The sequence below is a fragment of the Echeneis naucrates genome, chromosome 23, assembly GCF_900963305.1.
Source record: "Echeneis naucrates chromosome 23, fEcheNa1.1, whole genome shotgun sequence".
Lineage (NCBI taxonomy): Eukaryota > Metazoa > Chordata > Actinopteri > Carangiformes > Echeneidae > Echeneis > Echeneis naucrates.
Window position 1 is genome coordinate 1,752,509 of NC_042533.1, and position 19,677 is coordinate 1,772,185.

Consider the following 19,677-nt stretch of genomic DNA (forward strand, 5'->3'; position numbering starts at 1 on the left):
AGCGAAGGAAAAAAAAAATCCCCTCCTGATTAGGCAGAATCAGGAAGCTGAGGACAGCATCAGTGTGATTGGAGGTGGAGGTTTGAGAAGTGAGCGGCGCTAAAGAGGCTCTCGACGCTGATGGCCGGCCTGGCTGCTGCTTGACTCACTGCGGCAGACCTCTGAAACAGGATGCCATCACCCACCCACCCAAAGCCAACCTCCACACACACACAAAGTCTAGACGGTTCTACTAAAAATCAACGTTGGTTTCTTTTAACAACAATCTGCAACCAAGAAAAGCTGGTTCCCAACTGAAGGGTCTTGGCCCCCACTGCTGGGCCGCGATGGTCTTGCAAGCAGGCCGAGAAATTATTTGCAAAAACGGCACAATTTTGGTGACAAATGCTAATCATGTAATCAAAGCAGTCGGCCTTAATCATGCCTGATACTGAGTAGCTCCACCATCGAGGTCCTGGAAACTGAGGCGGGACCTCCATGGAGGGCGGAGATCCAGGGAACCATCACAGTCACACACACATCCGCACACTTTGCCCATTTCTTCTGCTTCAACACGTCAACGTCATGGACACTCATAATCCCGCCCACTGGCACATGCCATGGCGCGGAGGTAATCGATGTCTGCCATCTCCACGGTGACACCTGCTTATGAACAGGAGGAATAAAAAGCAAAGAGTCCAGAGACAGACGATGAAGTCGAGTGACGAACAAAAAGGAAAAACAGCTTTCAGCTCGCTCCTGATGTTTGATTGCTATCACTAAAATGAAAAACACTGAGCACATTATTTGGCCTCCAGCCGGATTGATGTGGGTTTCAAGTGGACTAAGAGTTGGAAAAGGGGGGGGGGGACTCCAGCTGGTGCGTCTTTGTCCTACCAGATGAAACTGATCATTCCTGACATTAGATATAGCAGTTCATTAAACTATCTCCTCTCATGTTCCACTTTGTCTTCCAGCTTTGGACCATTTCACATGATCTTCATCAGTAAAAATAACAAGGATGAAAAAAAAAATAAAAAAAACACATTTGCTCATTTGTCAAGAACCGTAGATCTTCAAAGTTTCCATTATCCCGAACATGCCTACGATTTCTTCTTCTTGGCTTCAAACTTAAGCTTGGCGTTTCACTCTTGATTTTGGAAACACTCTTTCAAAGTTGCTCTTACTTGGTTTCTCTGGATCTTTCAACCGTATTCGCACAAACTTGGAATTCAATGAAAATATTGCTGTCATTTAGAAATGAAGCTCTCGTTGGCTTAATTGGCTTTTTAAGGCCACTAGCAGGAGCCCATTCCAGTCGTTGTGACATACGAGGAGAATCATCGATATTAAATTTATAGTTTCTGTTTAATACCCTGATGGTTTCGAGGGAAAGTGCTGACTGGAGGCTTGATGTTCTGTCGTCTTTTATTTTCTGTTGGAAAGCAAAACTGTTCCATCTGAGCTGCCAGATTGAAATAATCCACCCCCTTCATCAACTCCATCCCAAATCTGAATATATCTTTCATTGTCCCCACCACCTCCTTCCCTGTTCTTTCTCCTTCTTTTTGTTCCCCAGAAAAGGAAAATACTTTGAACGCCGGCCACAAGAAAGCATCTGTTTTGTTCCCTTAACGTAGAGCAGAGGAAATTAGGATCTGTGTTTGGCTTCATTTGTATGTAACAGGTAACATATTCATCGGATGTCATCATTTTTACTCACTGAGACCTTCGTGGACTCGAGCCAAACAAACCCCATTATGGTCAAATGATAGGAAGTCATGCAAAAGCTGCAGCTGAGGCCTCAAATTTTATTCTTATTAGTGACATCAAGTGAAAATGTGCTGGACTGAATCTGTTTTTTTTTTTGTTTTCTTTTCTTTTCGTTCCCAATGCAAAGGGCAAACAGATGTGAACCGAAACAAAACATGAGGCCAAGCTCTGTCGAAAGTTATGTAATCTGACCAAACATTTATGTTCCTCTTAGCACACTGAAAGCTTTAAAATGGCTTGCCGCTACTTTTAGAATTAGGATTGTGCCAAAGCAGAATGAGAGTTGATTAAGGGGTGAACGATCCTACTAGCTCGTTAGTTTTGCCACCAGGGCGAAAGTGCTGAGCTAATTGTTTAGCCATTGAAACATGAATGGGTTTTAATTGTTTGGTCGATAAATAGCAGGTGTCTTTGGGTACGGACCGATTTCCAGGGAGCGCTCTAAACCCAACCGAGTGGAAGGCACTCGTTTGTGATTTCACTAAAGCTGCATATGAAGGGCCGAGCTGCTAAACTTCGAATTGACCTTTTGACTTTAGATTCAGCTTTCTCAATGTCGCTGATTTTTGGAAAAAGCTAAATTAAACCAATGTGCTGAACGTTGTTTCGTTTTGTGAACATAAATTGTCTTACATTGTATCTTTGATGTTTTAAAGCTGGGTTAGTAACTCTGAACAGACTGAATTTCTGCATTTGTATCCACAGGTGACACCATCATAACATGTTGTGCTTTGGGACCGCTGATTTTGATGCTATTTTGCTCGTCACCATAGTTGCATCGGATATACAGTGCACATTAGGTCTGGATGCTGATGGTTGTGGTGTTTCATGGATCTAGTGTGCGCACAAAGTTCATGGCTGTGATGTATGCAGCGCAGTGTGTGCTGCAATTCATTTTTTTTTTTTAATTTACAAGGATTTTTTAAAGGCTGCTCGCGTGTCCCCAGGCTAAGATAGCTCAGCAGCTCTCTCTTCCTCCCTACTATCTGCCACTTTATCCTTTCATCCTCTCCTGTCCGTTTTTCATCTTCTGTTGGAAAAGGAAAACGTGTTCAATCTGAACTGCCAAACATCCACTTTGAAATATACAGATGGTGACAAATTAAAGGAAAAACCAACATAAAGTATCTCAGTGAGGCGTTCAGGGCAACTGTGTGCTGCCAGAACAGCTTCAGTGTGCCTTGGCACTGATTCTCAGAGTCTCTGAACTCTACAGGAGGGATGAACGCCATTCTTCCTAAGGATATTCCTTCATTTGGTGTTTGGATGATGGTGGAGGAGAGTAATCCCCGACACTTCAGTCCAAAATCTCCCATAGGTTTTCCGGCAGATTGGGATCAGGTGACTGTGAAGGTCGTTACCTGTAAGATTCACATTGTTCTCACACTTTGAACTTTCTGGAAGGGACTTTGTGTTGACTTGAGGTCACACGTGGATCCAAACCTGCCAGCCGAAGCTTAAGCTGAATCCTCTGACGATAAATCAGCCTGTTGAGTATCTTTGCGACACGAAATCAGAATCAATAGGGCCCTTTTTTTAGCATTTCATACATCCCACAGAGCATGACTGGGTGTTAATTGCTTAATTGTACCGTGCGGAGCACCTGTGTGGAAGCATCTGCATTCATTCTGTCCTCCACCTCATCCATTCAGGTTTTTTCCCTTTTGATTTGTCACCCGTCTGTATCCACCGTCTTCCACCAATCCATCCCAAATCCACATCTACCCATTTCTGCCATTTTCTTGATTGACTCCCTCTCTCTGGCCCAATTTTCCTCCGACTTGTGGATGTGGAGATTTGTGAATGAGCCCCGGTTCTGAATGCTGGCTCACCGCCCGGTCATAAATCTCCAGTCTGAGTTTCAGTCCAGGACCTGGACGGCCCTTGAAATCCCCCGTACACTCCCTCCTCCTGCTGCGCATGGTGGAGAAAAAAAAAAAACAAAAACCTGTTAAATTTCCTGGCCTATAAACAGGCCCGCTGCTGGAAGACACATTTCCCACTTTGTGCTTTTTATGGCCACTTCTTCTCTTTGTACTGTATATAGGCCGTTCTGAAGCTGTCATGATAAACAATGGGATAATTAAGTGCGACGTAAAAGCTGGATAACAGGTGCAGTGAGAGTATGTCACTGAGAGACTGTTAAAAGTTGGGTGTGTTCCCAGCGTTGCCTTAAGGAGAGATTGAAAAACATGCAACGATGACTCGACTGAGCTTGAAGATCTCTTTATAATCCGCTGTTAAGCATCACTTCTGCGGCAGCTGAGTGAAATATAAGACTCCCTGTCGTTGCTCTATTTTCCAACAAAGCTAAAGTCTAAAAGTCTGAATCCTGGTGAGCTTGAGACAAACACAAATGAGATCATCGATGGCATGGAACTTTGACTTCTCTTGTCCCTTTCATCTCCCGACGTGTTGTGACATTTCAAGCATGAGTGTCGAGCTCATGGCCAGAGGCGCCATGACCATTAAATTTCCTGGGCATCCGTTCAGCAGTTGATGTTAGACTTCGTTTGAGACGGTTTTACGAGTTGGTCTTGACCACGCTGTTTTAGCAGAGCGAACCATATTTCCTCTTAGAGTCGCATCAACGGTGGACCAACAACAGACCTCTTCAGAGTTATGCTGCTTGTGTTCGTCAGTGCTGACGGTGTCTCCACCCAGTCGTGCCCTCAAATTCAGAACTTATTATTTTTTGAAGTAGAGGGGCAAAAAAAAAAAAAAAAAAAATACACAAAACAGATGCATGTTACTATCTGTATTCCAAAGACGAGCAATCAAGTGGACAAACACGCACACACAACAGCTACAAGTGGCTGTGGATGTTTGTCCTTCTCCTCTCCTCCATCCCTCCCTCTATCTCTGGCTTCATCCAGGCTAATCCCCCATTAAAATGGCACTGACTCTGCAGGCTGTGTTTACTCTGACCCCGGCGGATATGAAGTGTGTATACCTTTTTTTTTTTTTTTTCTTTTATAAACCAGTGCCTTGTTGTTTGAAGTGCTAATTCTGTTGTTCTGCCTTTAGCTTGTGATCAGAGGCCCTTCTATCCTCTCACTTCACACCTCTGGAGAGACAGAAAGAGTCCCAGCTGAAAGCTTTTCACTGGATTGTCCTGGTTTTTTTAGGAGCTTTAATATAAAATAAAATCAACACTCCATTATGTAATGTAACGACAAACAGAGCACGTTCAAACAAACTTGGGGCGTAAAAACAGGCCGTTGTTCCATTTAATGTGAGCAAGAATTATATTTGTCTGCACATAACTGTTTTCAAGCCATTTGAATAGGTAGGAGAGCTTTCGCTTGGCATCCGAGGATGAACATCCGAATCCAAGCACAGCGCCTCGGCCAAGAGAGGGGCACGTGTGTGCCGTGTTGGTTGAGCTGCAAACACTGTTTTCATCAGGGTTTGGCTTCAGTGGGGCTCGAGCCAAAAGGGTTGTGAGCCGTTTGGTGTGCAATGATGTGAGCAACAGTGAGCCGAACCTACGTCACCGAAAACGTCGCCAGGCGTGTTACCAGAGGACAGGAAACGGCTGCAAGGTCGCATGTTTGGAGGCTTCATCCGTCATCCGTCACCTTCAATTTTTTATTGAACAACATCACAGCAGAATGTGGCAGATCCATCCAACCATCAACATGCCCCCCCCCCCCCCGGTTATACCTGTGCTGGTAGGATAATGACATTACATGGATGCCTTTGGCTTGTGGGGGGAAAAACAAGAGAATACATATTCCTGCCAAAGGAAGTCTGTCTTCGATTTGCATTCATCGACTTTCATGCTTCTCTCAAAAATATTCTGAAGCTCATTAAGAGACAGGAAATGTCCGAACACTGATCCCCAGAGGAAAAAAGAAAGGGGGGGGCTTGAAGGTGCGTTTGTCCCGTAAAGCCGTCGGCCTTCTATACACCCCTACTGTGGCTAATAATAGCTGAAGGAAAGGTGGCATCTGTACAATATGTATGTCAGCTTTTACCGAGTGTCATAATCCATTCAGCATGGAATCAGATCCACTGGAACCGTGCCTAAAAGAATGTGTGTGTGTGTGTGTGTGTGTGTGTACACCCTCCTTCTCTCCACTAAACTGTGAATGTAACTCAGCTGGAGTATCTCAGCCAGGGCTGAGCCGAGCAGGTGACCCAGAAAAAGAGCAAACAGCGATGGAGGGAGAGAGGAGGAAGCCGAGGGTGTGGGGGGGTTCTGATATTTATAGATATGAGGATAACAATGGTGCCCAACAGAGATTGTGTGTGTGTGTGTGTGTGTGTGTGTGTGTGTGTGTGTTGGTTTCGGTGAGAATACATTCCAGCACTAAAACCTGTCTGTTTGCAGATAAGACTCATACATCATCAATATCCCTCCTGTACAACGTATCAAACTCCAGCCAATCCATCTACCCCTTCCTCCCGCCGCTCAACGTCTCCAGCAGAAGATAACTTCCTGTCAGAGATAACAGATGGACAGATAAGGAAGTTGGACTCGGGCTTTTTTTATGTTTTTGCAGTATTACTCCTAAACCAAAACAACTTGATTAGAACACATTTAATCGGAGCGTGATAAACTAAATGCTGTTGCAGAGCCCTTTCCATCCTACAGAAGGAACGCTAAGGACGCCTGTTATTTTGTGATTATGGCAGACATTGACAGTGATTTTGGAGATCACGTTATTTACAACAGAAGATTAAAATAAAATTTATTACTCCCAACTATTGTGATTGTTGAAATCCATTTCATCTCCTGATGGGGACTTTTAAGCTCAACTCAAAAGTTTCCTCAGCAAATAAGTGAAAGTTTCGTGAAAGACGGTGAAAGCAGGTTTTTATTGAGTTTTCATAATGCTGTTCAACTCATCCGGCCCAGATCTGTGAATCATCCAACACCCTGCGCGTTTTCCTTTTTTTTTTTTTTCCTCTCTCTTCTTCTTCTTCTTTCAGAAAATTCCTTGGCATGAAACAAGTCAAATGTAAATATGCCTGATGCCAGCAGGAGCATGTTCCATCCAGATCGATTGATACCAGCCTTCAGAAGCTCGCACCGGTTAGGGTTAGGGTCTATTTCCGGCAGCCTTTAAATCCGTCCGCCCGTCGTCCCGTCTTCCCTCGCTTCTTTGTTCCGTTCACCAGTGTCCTTCCCACCATGTTGTCATGCAGAGCCAGGCTGCAGTCGGTAGGCCTGCTGACACTCTGTTCCATCGCTCAGACCCACACTGTCACCTGCCTCATTAGTGCTGAACTGGTGGAGAAGCGACACACACACACCAAAAAAAAAACAAAAAAAAAACACACAAACGTGCACGACAAATGTGTGTGTTGCAGCCAGACGCTCACATGCACAGGAGAGCAGCCGCACACTTGAGAGATTGAAAAAATAACAATAAAAGATAAAAATAAGGGGGGAAGAACTCGTTCTAGGTCACTGATGTGTGTGTGTGGCAGCAGCCTTTTTTCCTGAGCTGACTGTCTCGCTGTGACAGAGGGTTTTGATTTTCCTCTTGTCTGACAGAAGTGACTTATGGCCGTGCCGCTGTCTGTTAAAGACCCCGGGCCCCTCGAACAGGAGGCTGCGTGTTCAAAGTCCAGATTTTATACAGCACGAGGCCACGGAGCAACACTGGAACCAACGTTCAGCCAATTTAGGCTGCTAAAGGGTGAGAGCTTTTTTTTTTTTTTTTCCTGCACCATTCCTGCCAATAACTGATTTGCTGTTGCCATCTTTTCACATTTCACCGTTTTTGTGATGAAAAAAGAAAAAAGAAAAATTAGGCTGCGTTTTGTCCTGAAAAGCGTTCTTGGCAGAGCGGGGCGGCCTCCGCACAACAGCAATTATGAAACACTGAAATTCATCGGTGAAAAAGCTGCATTCTAATGCTAATGATGATGATGATGATGAACACGTCCACGCATCATCGTGTGATATCTGATTAAAGAGTCACGTTCGATTCAGTTCATGGTAAGAGTTTCCACGTAGGCAGCCAGTGTGCTGTTTATCAACTGAGATTAAGAGAGGCTGTGAAATAAACACGACTCGTCTCGGTCCTCTTCGACTCTCACAAATACAGACTTTAAATCAGCTTGGTTCAGAGAAAGGAAAAAAAAAAAAGTTTGAAACCACCACAAGCCTTTTAGCTTCATATCCAGAACGATCTACGACCATTTTAATCGCAATTCGAAGCAATCGTTCGCACAAACGAGTCACACGTCTCCAAAAGGTCCACATTTTGACCGTCCAGTTTAACGTCAAGGCCACACGTTCACCAGCAGTCGCTGCTAAAAAAAAAATCCCAGTTTTCCAATCACAACACCTTTGTGACAAAATGGCCGAGCTCTAAAGCTCTGGACGGGGACTGAGTGATGATTTCAGCTGTATTTACCAGTAAAACGGTCACTCAGAGAATTTAGGAGGCTGGCACAGAGGAGCGTCTGCCCTCACACTTTCTTCTTTCAACACGACAAACCAGCGACGCTTTCACACGATTCAAACTCAAATGTGTGAAAATTTCAAGCCTTTCGCTTCAGCAAACAGACGGAGCAACCAACTAAACGGCATTACCGCAAGGTGCTAACTATTCAGCTGCATCAAGCCAATTCTTTAGCCATATTTCATATATTTAACTGTTTCTAGTTTCTTCAACCGTTTTGTCAACTTTAAGAAGTTAGCTTCACTTTGCTTCTCTTATTATTGTGAATGCTAAAAAACTGAACTTTTTCCATGAACCCCTGAGATGTTTAGCTTTTCTTTTCTTTTTTTAATTTTCATTCTGCTTTTTCTTGACTGTTGCTGCTGCTCCAGCTCATTGTGGCTGTCGTTGTACCTTGTTAGCCACAATCGAGCTCACCTTTAGCCTCGCTGACAGAAAATAGTTGACGGCTCCAAAACACAACAACAACGTGTGACAAGCTTGTTTTTTTGTTTTGTTTTGCTTTTTTTTTTTTTAACCAAGCAATCTAGTAAACACAGTTATTCTGAAGCAGATGAGAATATGTCTGTTTCGTGTTATTCTCCGGAGTTAATCAGTCCCACACTCGAGGTTTCAAAGCCATGTTTTGGAGGAGACTTGATGAGGCAAAAGGAGAGGGCTCTTCATAAAAATGTGGAGAAAATAAATCATCTGAAGTTAGAGAAGGGTTGGAGAGTGTGTGTGTGTGTGTGTGTGAGGGGAGTCATATCGTTGTGGTCACACCACACATAAATCAGAATAATAGACACATTATAGTAATGACTAAGCTGACTGGCATCTTAAAACAGGCCCTCAACAACATCGTCACACACCCTAACACACTTAGTCTCTACAATGTGTGTGTGAGAAAGTATTTGTGCGTGCCTGTCCGTTGACCCCGCGGGCCAGAGGAAACAGATGCTTTGAAAAGGGGCCGGTGGGTTTCACAAGACCCGGAGGATCAAACCCAAACCGCAGCCTGCAAAGAGGTTATTGCTCAACAGCGCTTGCACACAGAAACAGGAAGCTCTTTTCGACGCTGGACTTCCATATCAGCTGACTGACTGCCTTTTACTGCATCAGCGTCCAGGTTGACAGTTTACGGAACATTTACTGGAAGACATGTCGGCTAAGTTTGGTGGACAGGTACAGTTATAGCTTTTAGAGACTAATTTCCTTAAAAGTTAGGTAGATTTAATCTATTGATGACCTTTAAAGTCACGTCAGGTATAAACATAGATCATGTCTGCACCCAATGAGCAAGGAATAATAATAATTATTGTAATTAATTGTAATGACTTTAGAAGTCAGAGTTGAGCAGGATTTTCAGAATGAAAATTCAAACAGCATACTTGACAAAAACTGCAGAATTTCTCGGAGTGATGTTGCGATTGAAACCATATGCAGATGACGCACATGTGCATGTCAACTCCCAATAACGAGTCCATAAAGTGGCGGACGCGGGCATCGCAGAAACAATGAATCCAAATGGCCATAAATCTGACTGACCGGCTCGAGATTCTGCACAATCCATCCTTGTCTGAGGCCTCAATTTTGTCATTGTTATTGTTCAGCTAAAGCCCGAGCAGGGCTGCGACTGGCTGGGTGAATTTTTTTGTTGCAGCTCTGGATGCAGATGCAAGAAGACAGATTTAAAATGTACAAGAGTTGGAGGACTGTGCTGCCGCAGCAAAGGAGGTGTGTGTGTTAGTATTACAGCCTTATCTTCAGCTACATTCATCTCATGCTTTTCCACCCTAACAGTGATATTAATTTGTTGGCAAAAATATTGAATATTGGCAGTAAATATCTCCCGTCTGCACCTTAAATGCAAAAATATGAGTCCTGACCTTCAAACAGCCGTATCTGTCCGGCATAATCAACCGTTAGCGTCACAGTCGTTTGACAAAAAGCAGCAGCTTCATAAAAATGAATTCTTTTCTGCCTCTCCGTCTGTCTCTCTGTCACACACACACACACACAGCGAGACCATTTTGCTTTGGAAACAGGCATTAATTTGCACATGAACTCTTACACAACCGTCATTGTCATGTCTGCGTCGAGTCCAATAGAGAGAGGAAACAGAGGAGTGAGAATAATGAGCTGAATAACAGAGCTCTATCAGAGTAAACAAACTGCTGCCCAGGTCGGCACGCTGTCAGTGTGCGTGGGAGGACAGACAGGTGGAAACAATGCACTCTTCACCTGGGTTTAAGGGTTCTCCAGGCAGGGACGAGCGAGGCTGGATAGCAGGGAGGCGAGAGAGACATTGGAGAGGGGACGTGAGATGGTGGAAAGTCTGCCGAGCCATCCGAAACATTAAGAGTTACTACAAGAGCCCCGAGCGCTGAGGTGTATGTACTGAAATCAGCCGTAACATCACCTGTTTTCATGCAACACCGGAATAAAGACAGGTCTAGACTCGCCTGGACCTCCGAAGCTCAGCTGTGGTATTTGGACCGAGACGTTAGCAGCAGATCCTTTAAGTCCTGGGAGTTGTGAGGTGGAGCCTCTGTTGGATCCGGACTTGTTTGTTCAGCATATCCCGCAGATGCCAAATTGGACTGAGATGTGGGGACTTTTGGAGCCTCAAAGCGCTCCTGAACCGTTATGCTGCCGAAAGCGGACCTGGTCCGGACCGGGGTTTAGTCTGTTGGACCGGCCTTCCCTGCATCAACGAGCCTTAACCACCCAGCTCAGCGGTTTGGACCGCTCACGTCCTCACCCGTGACCATTTTTCCTGCTTCAACGCAGGTATCCATGGTAACCAGGTAAATATGGTCATAGCGTTATGGCTGATGGATGGCTCAAACCCACCTGTTTGTCCGGCTGAAGCGTCACCTTAACTTTTGCTTAAGAGTGTTTCTAACGTTCATGCATCGGTGTTAGCGTTATTATATTTCTGTATATCTATATGTTTATTAAGCTTATAGCCCCTCAGTGTGTTTTAGTTTTGTGATCACCAATTCTGGACACATTTTAAGGCCAAAGAACAATTTTGGGTAAAAAAAGGAAAAGAAAGCTCACTTTTGGATCGGTGTTTGGGATTAATTTAATTCAGATGCTTCCTTTTTTTTCCCCCCTTCTTTTATTTGTCACCTGTCTGTGTGATAAAAGCAAAGGTTTGACATTAGCAGCAGGCACTAAATGCTGGTAAATCTGTTTCAGCGGTGAACTGAGAGTCTGCTGCTCCAAAGATTTTATTACAATATGAAAATAACTCAAAGGTGTTATCACCAGATCGACAGTTTCTGTATGAATGTCTGTTTAAAAACAGAAGTAAAGATGCTTTATCCAGTGGTTGTGCGTGCAGGAAGGCTCTTAATATTAATATTAGTTGTTTTGTTGGCGCAGCATAGCGACATTTCACTAAAATGTTTGGTTTAATGAGGAGTGGGCATTGTGCTGTGAGTTTATCAGAGATATTTATGTCATATAATTTACCATACGGACATGATAACGTTTCATAAAAGGATGTTGCCTGGCAGGTGGTTACCTGTTGGGTTGGCGCTGCCTTCTGTTTGTTCCAGCAGTCAGTGAATATGTACATTTATCAACGCTTTCCAAACACAACTCACTCCCTTGATAAATTAGCGGAGCAGAACAGTCATTAACTTAAATGGAAGTGGTTACAGGTCATTATTTCTATCCAATGTATTGCATAATTGCATCAGGATGTTTTTTTTTTTCTAATTCACAATTACTTATCGTTAGTGGGATATGTACATTCAAATGCTACATGGGCACTTTCTCCTGCCTCACAAACGCAAACGTGAACGCAGCGTGATGCACCTGCGGTGCTGTGGCAGAGCGGAAAAAAAGCTGGTGGAGCAGAACCCGGGGCAGCCTGGGATCCTGCCAGGCCCAGCTGGTGGCACAGGCAACCCGAAATGGGGGGCGGGGGTGAGATGAGGAGAAGTGAAGGGAAGCAGAGATAGAACAGGAGCCAGGGAGGTTGGGGGGTGGAGGAGGGGAAAACACCAACCAACCAACCAACCAGGCGACACTTCTCCCTCTGGAGAGCAAAGAACACAGCAGGAGTGACTGTAAGGGGGAGGGAGAGAGGGATTTAAAGGGGGGGTATACATGTCGATGCATGTATTCATAAGTGTGTTCTCTCCATGTGAGAGATATGTATCCTGTGTGGGCGTCAAGAGAGGATGATATATAGGAGGAAGGAGGAGTGGAGGCTGGTGGTGGTGTAAAGCAGTAAAGAGGGGAGTCGACTCTATAAAATTCTGAATGCCACTAAATCTTTCCATTATCCACAGATAAGGCAGTGACAGATGTTCCTGAGCTCAGATAGAATTGAAATGGTTCAACTTTGGCTGATACGGAGGGTGAAGAATGGAAACGGAAAGGTGGAGAGAGACAGCAGCAGCGATACACAAGCACTGTAAACATCCTTCATTCCTCCTCCTCCTCCTCCTCGCTGCTCTCAGCTGGAGGGTGCTGCCCCGGTCAAGGAGCCCTGAGGGTCAGCGGTGAGATTGGCGCCGCCCCAGGCTGATTGTGACGAAGAATGCTGTGCGTTATAGATTTCTGCATACAGGCACTGTGCTGAAAAACATTGGGGAATGTGACAGACTGTTTATGAGCATGTTGTGCGCTCGTGTACAACAACCTATGTGGGTGTATATTACTGCCGGTGTTGCTCTCAGGTAAAATAAACTTGTGTCTGCAAAAAAAAAAAAAAAAAAAAATTCAATTGGAAAAGTTTAATTTAAATGCGCCTTCTGAGGAGTCAGGCCAACAATATTTTCAGCGTCATTTAAATTGAACTATCAAATGAGAAGATTTTCCTGAACAAACCATCAGCAGCAGCATCCAGACCATCATTTGGTGCTAAATCTCCAGTGAAGCCTGTACTAATGAAATTCTTTTAGCTGGGTTAGCGGCTCCTTCGGGCGCCGTGCATGGCAGGATTTACAGACCGACAACCCTGCTGCTGAGTAAAAATCCCTGGAAACAGTTTTATTATTGAATAGTCGCTGATGCAACGCCCTGCACCAAGGGTGAAAACACACACACGACACCAAAAATGAATGTCAGGACGACGTTCATAAGTGATCCGTGCACAGCTTTCCAAAATATTAGGGAGCCAAAAAACGCCAGGGCTCCTCATCTAATCTTATTTTAATGCGATCTTATTTTTCTGGAAAACTGTTGAACTGCAGTTGAACTCGGCCGAAGTCAGCCAGATGAAATGCCGCCAGAGATCCAGAGAGACTCCCACAGCACTCCGAGTCCTCGGCTCTGATAAGATAATGAATCAGTAACAGTCGACACAAAAGCCTGCTGTACACAACTGCGTGTTAAAGGCTTGATTTGTGCATCGAGAGCCGCACGGCTGGAAGACTGTGATTTTCAAACTGACTCAACTGGCAGGTCCAAACTGGACCTCCAGCAAAAAATCAGGTCCAGGTTCTACATTAATCAAGTGAAAAACGTCGCAGCATTGAAATGATCGCAGTGACGTGACGTCACAACAAAGCAGTCACCGCTCCTGAGCCCCGCCCCACCTGGCAGGATTTGGCTTTTCTGAGCGTTCACCTGGAATCCGTTTGTCTGTTTTTTCATCGGCCCACTCAGGATATTTCAAAATAAAACAGGAAAAGCACAAAACGTCTGACCTTTGACAAAAGGATGACCAAATTAATGGCTCGTCGACGGATCTTTTAAATTTTGGAATCAGCTGCCATTCAAATGAGAATTTATTTTTAAACATTTGGCATTAAACAAATTTTAAAAAGCCTTTTTTGCGCCTCCGAGGACTTAATTTTATATTTTATATTTATTTCCAAGGCACCTCGTTCAAAATACGGTCTGCAGATACTTCACCCAGCTGGCCAGCCACAAGTTTTCATCAGCTTCCATATAGCATGAAATGTTGTAATATCCATCACATCAGGAGCTGAGCTCGACAATTTTCAAATCCATATATTTGAAAACTTTATTAAGTGTAGAAATGAATCCATGTGCTGGAAAAAGACCTTCACTGAAATCCGGCAACAACATTTAAACTTCAAACTTTTCTTATGATTTGTTTCTGGGGAGTTGGAATAATTTGTGGAATCAGGCAAATATATTACACTGTCACAGCCGCGCGCTGTTTGTTATTTCTGTGACTGACCGGTTGCCAAACATCAAGGAAAAGGAGGTTTATCAAACACGAGCCAGCCGGGGATGGATGTTTGTAATGGGAAAAGTTAAACGTCGGTGTGATCCTTCAGAGGCGGAGACTTTCAGCTTCCTTCTGTCAGGGGTGGAAAACAGAGGCTGACGTTTGATTTTCATCTGAAGACGAAGTGAGATATCGCTGTGTGACCCCGGTTTGACACTCTGCGTGTTGTGTGTTTGGGAGGCATGTGATCTCACCCTTTCCCTGCGTGAGAAGAGAGACAGCAGACGTACTGAGTCAGTACTCATGCATGCAGCCCTCTCAGAGACACACTCACATACCAGCCTTTCCCAACACACAAGGACACACACACACACACACACACGTACGGCAACGCACACACCAAACTAAATCAGACCATTGTCCTGCAGTGGAATACAGACAGAGAGGCTAGAGGCAATCTTCACAGGAATCTGCTGCTGCAGAGGGTAGGCCTTAATGCACAATGACGCGCACACACACACACACACACACACACACACACAAAAAGCCCCCCCCCTCCCACCTCATTGCCACATGCTTCATCACCAGATAGGAACTGGTCTCTGGTTTCTGCCTACGAGATCCTTTTATTCGGCGGCCACTCATGAGCCATGTGATTAATGAACGGCACTCAGGATACTGGCAAGCACTGCCGGGGGTCAGAGGTCAACGTTGCTTGGGTTCTAAGGTCGCCGCCGCGATGTGGGGCACCACTGTGCTGTCCACTGTATGTCTCCAGGAGAAAAACCCACTGAGGCTCATGAATAATACACGAGAGCCCTGCCATGACAGGATGGAGGGAAAAACAAAAGGGCAAGATTTCATCTGAGAGAGAGAGAGAGGAGAGGAGGGGAAAGAAGGATGGAGGAGGGATAAAGAGGGTCCTGTGAGGCCCAACAAAGACAGGCTTTATAGCACTGAGGGTCAAATGGGAGTTTTATTCATGGTTTCCTCCTACACGCTGAGAGGAGCTCCCTTAGGACCCTTTAAAGCCGAAGAGGTGTGCGCATGTGTGTGCTGTTCATACAGTTTTTCCTCACACTTCAGGACAACCTTCAATCCCAGAATATCCGCTTTGCTCCTGATCATGTGGGAAACACACACGTCTGTCAGATCTCTCCGTGTTCTGCCATTTTATAGCCTGAAGCTTCCCATTAGCAGCAGCAGCAGCAGCAGCAGCTAGACGCTACTTCCCCACGTACTCCTGCTTTGTGCGTCGCTCTAAATTGGGACGAGGCTCGCAGCAGATGTTTGGCGTGCAGCCGCCTGCCAGCGTCAGGGACATTCCTCGGTGGCTCTCGTTCCCAAAGAGCTGACTGCATGTTCATGGGCAGAGCAACATTGTGTCCCATTTTAAAAGGACATGTAGCATTGCAGGAAATTTGAGAAATCCTTATGGTTTTGTTTTGTGTTTTTTTTTTCTGCACGCGTGAGGCACACTTGTGAAATCCAGCAGAACACTGCAGAGCCCCGGAGTGGGTGGACAGTAGGAGGGAGGAGGGTTGTTGTACTCGCTGCAGGCCAGAAATGCATGGAAGGCACAAGAGCAGTGAGGCAGGGATGAATATAATACCAGCAAATTGGCATAAAACCAGACAATAACGCAATGTAGTGTTTAACGTAAAAGGTGTCGCACAACACAACAACACAAACGTTGCTGTAGCCTCCAATCTGCCCTGAAGACGTAGCTCTCAGGCAACAACCACCACCAGCTGCTGCTTACTCTTCAGTGGAGAGTAAAGCAACACAAGCCAGCTGTTGGTGGTGACCACAAAGTTTGCGTAGCTTCGGGGTGGGTCACAGTTCAATCTGGAGCAACTGGATTTGGCCCCTTCAACACAAGATGTGCAAACCCGCCACGACATTCCTCACTGTGCGAGGCGATATCGTCCGAGATCTTGTGCTGTCCAGCTCATCCTGAGCTTTTTTTAAACCTCTGACTCTGACGTGCACACCAACGGTTCTCATTCTAATCTGCGAATATGTTCAAACCGAACAAACTGTAGGACACCTGAGATGTTCAAGCAAAATACGCTGAAGGAAAGAAATCGTGGAAAAGACAAACTCCCATACAGAAAAACAAACCGCTGCTACATCATGGCACGGATAAACAAGCGCTCTTATTTGCTTTATGATGATTGCCATTTCCCTTGACACCCCCCTACCTATTTCCCACTATGTCTAATACGGCTGTAATCACCATTGTAAACCTTGTGTCATTGTGAGGACACATATAATTAAAAGAGGATTAGGAATGGACGGGCCCAGATGCCTTCTGCATGTAATTAACATTCAGACAATGTGGCGGGCATACAAAGAAAACACCTGTGTTTGCATCTTTTTTTCTGTATGTGTGTGTGTTATACCAGTTTGTGCGTCTGTCTGTGTGCGTGTGTGAAGATGTGTGTTGGTCGGATTAGACTGAGAAAATTTGGTCTGACATCAGCCAATCAAGGTCCATTCATGGCCAGCCAGCCAATCATTGGCCACGACAGCAGTGAGATGCCAGGAAGTGGTATTAAAATAGGCTTCGTGTACACAGCGACGGCAGGCAACAGTGACAACCGTGCACGTGCACGGACAGGTGTGTTTCCACAACGTTCCTGAAGTTTGTTTCCAAAAGTATCAAACCGGCCGCATTTTCTACTCTGGGTACTCTGCAATGTCTTTCCATTCTTATTGTCAATGAAAGCTGGAGAAATGTCTGAAACAAGCTGAGCAGAAAATTTGTGAAAAAAAAAAAAAAAAACGTTCTACAAACATTTGCTCGTACTTACATCATCATCTGGTCTCGAAGACGAGAATGAATGATCTTTTTAGTCTGACGATTTTCTGGAACTTCGGCTCTTTGTTCTCAGTTAATATTCATTGCTGACGGATTAAAAGGTCTTTACCTTGGCCTCCATGTGCTCCACGGAAAAAAAGGGGGCGGCGCCAGAGCACTTCCTGTATATATACCTGCATCATCAGTGATGTCACTGGGGTAAACCAAATGTGGAGGGGAGGCCAGTGAGTTTATTTCGTATATATATTTTACTGCAAAATCGATGAGCTGGTGGATTGAAATGGGAGGTCGTCAAAAACAAAACCTGTTTTACAGAAATATAGACGCTGAAAATGGAACAAGCAGCAGGGCGAAAATGTGAACTTAAGTTTCCTTTGACTTCTAAATTCTTCAGTTATCTGTTTATTTTTTTTTATCTGTCCTTTGAGTGACCACACCGTCATCAGTCTGGTGTGTCAATCCATCCTGATGCCAGCGAGTGGACGCCTCCTGGCCAGCGGGACGGCCTGCCGTCGCCTGATTACACTGTGATGTAAGGGCCGCAGTTGCTCTTTCCAGGCACTGTGACATTAAAATGTGATCGTCTAATGGAATTGACCTTTCCACTTTATCTCCCTATCATGCATATATGAGGAGGATGCATGTGTGTGTGTGTGTGTATACAAAGGTGTATGTATGAATGTTTCTTACAAGGTGAGCAGCCGTGCAGCAGAATGTGTGTCCGCCACTTGTGTGTCTGTGTGTAACTGCCTGCATTCATTTGATTCTGTGTCCTCTCTCTGTATGTGTGTGTGGAGACGGGCACATTTGTGTGCATAGTTAATGCCGGCGGACTCATCAAGCACAACCCGAACGACCACGTGATGAGGTCGGAGAGAGAGGCCACAGCGGAGACATGAGAGTGTGTCACCCCTGACCTCCAAGCCATTAGCTGATGGGTAAATACTGTCGACGGAGAGAAGCCGACTGCTGCTGAAACAAGACGCCGCTCCGAGTCCAAAGTCCGAAAGAGTTACGTCAAACGGAATGAAAAACAGCAGGGAAAGATAAAAATTCATGCACGGTCGAGCTTCAACTGCAATGAGGAGAGGTGATATACAGATAACTCCAAAATGTGGCACCTACCTAAAATTCATACAGATTTAAAGGAGCTATTTGTCTGGTTTTGCTTTTGCTTCACAGTCAGAATGAGCATTAACAGTTTACACACCAGCTGAGAAGAATTCTTTTCTTTTCCATCATTTCTCTCTGAGCTTCTGAACATACATATTACAAATTGTTTTATGGAAGCAGGAGCGGCTGAGGCGACGATCGCCGCCCTCACCTGAGGTAAGAATCCATAAAAAAAAAAAAAAAAAATCATCAAATAGGCTATTTAATCATTGTGTGTCAAAGCTACAACCACTGAAATAGAACAAACTTTGCCACTTTGACTCTTTCAAGAAGTAGAGACTTGCAAAAGTAAGTAAAGTGAATTTTATCTGTAGAGCGAAAGAAAAAAAAAAAAAAAAAAATCACACCGGGCTTTCCAAAAGTGAAGCACCAACAGCAACAATAACATCATATATAAAAACGCAGAGTGCCAGAAACACAGCAATTGAAACAAAAAAGAAAAAGCAAGGCAGGAAAAAACAAGTAGACACTGTAATAATGGAGCTGTCATCTGCTGAGAGGCTGCTCACACAAACATAATTTTAAAAATGCCCTTAAAAAACAAACAACCAACCAACAACAACAACAACAACAACAACAAAAAACAGACAACTGTTTGGATGTCAGAGGTTTTGCAGGCAACACTTGAATGTCCCATCCTCTTGTCTGCCACTGAGTGCTGAGTGGCTCTGACTGCTCGAAGAGAGCACTTTCCTTCTCAGGGCTAAATCACTCAGGACTCATAAAAAAAAAAAAAAAAAGGACTCGCAGCTCAAATGCTGACAGTGTTCGCCGAGCAAACAGACAAATGGAAGTCGTGTGTGTCCGTCTTTCCCATCAGTGTGTTTTCCTTGAAAATGCATTCGAGTCAACGTACATCCTCCCGTGCTGTTCTACATCCAACGCTGACACTTATGAGAAGGCATATCTGAATTTCTGAGGATTTCAGGTAAATCGGCAAAATGTTACAGAAGTTCTTTTAGCTTGTTTTCACTTTCACAGTATTAATATAGATAGAAAACTGCATGGGACCACCATGTTCCCTTTAAAATTCCAAATATTGAATATAAAATTATGCCACTGGACTTTTGAAGTTTGACAGTTTTACTTTTCTATGCTTTTATGTTGCACAGAGTTCATAAAACAAACTTTGTTTTTTCTTTTGGATGTATTGATAAATCTTCTCCTTCCATGTAAGTTCAGTGTTGCGGGTTCAAATCCTGCCGTATCTTTAATGAGGGTAAAACGTCTGTACTTCAACAGTCGGGGAAATTTGAGTCTACCCAGAATCCTCCTGCTCTTCCTGTCCCCGAGGAGCTTACCTGTTGCTGCACAGTGTCGTCAAATGAAACTATGAATAAAGATCAGCCGTGCGTATCTCCCCA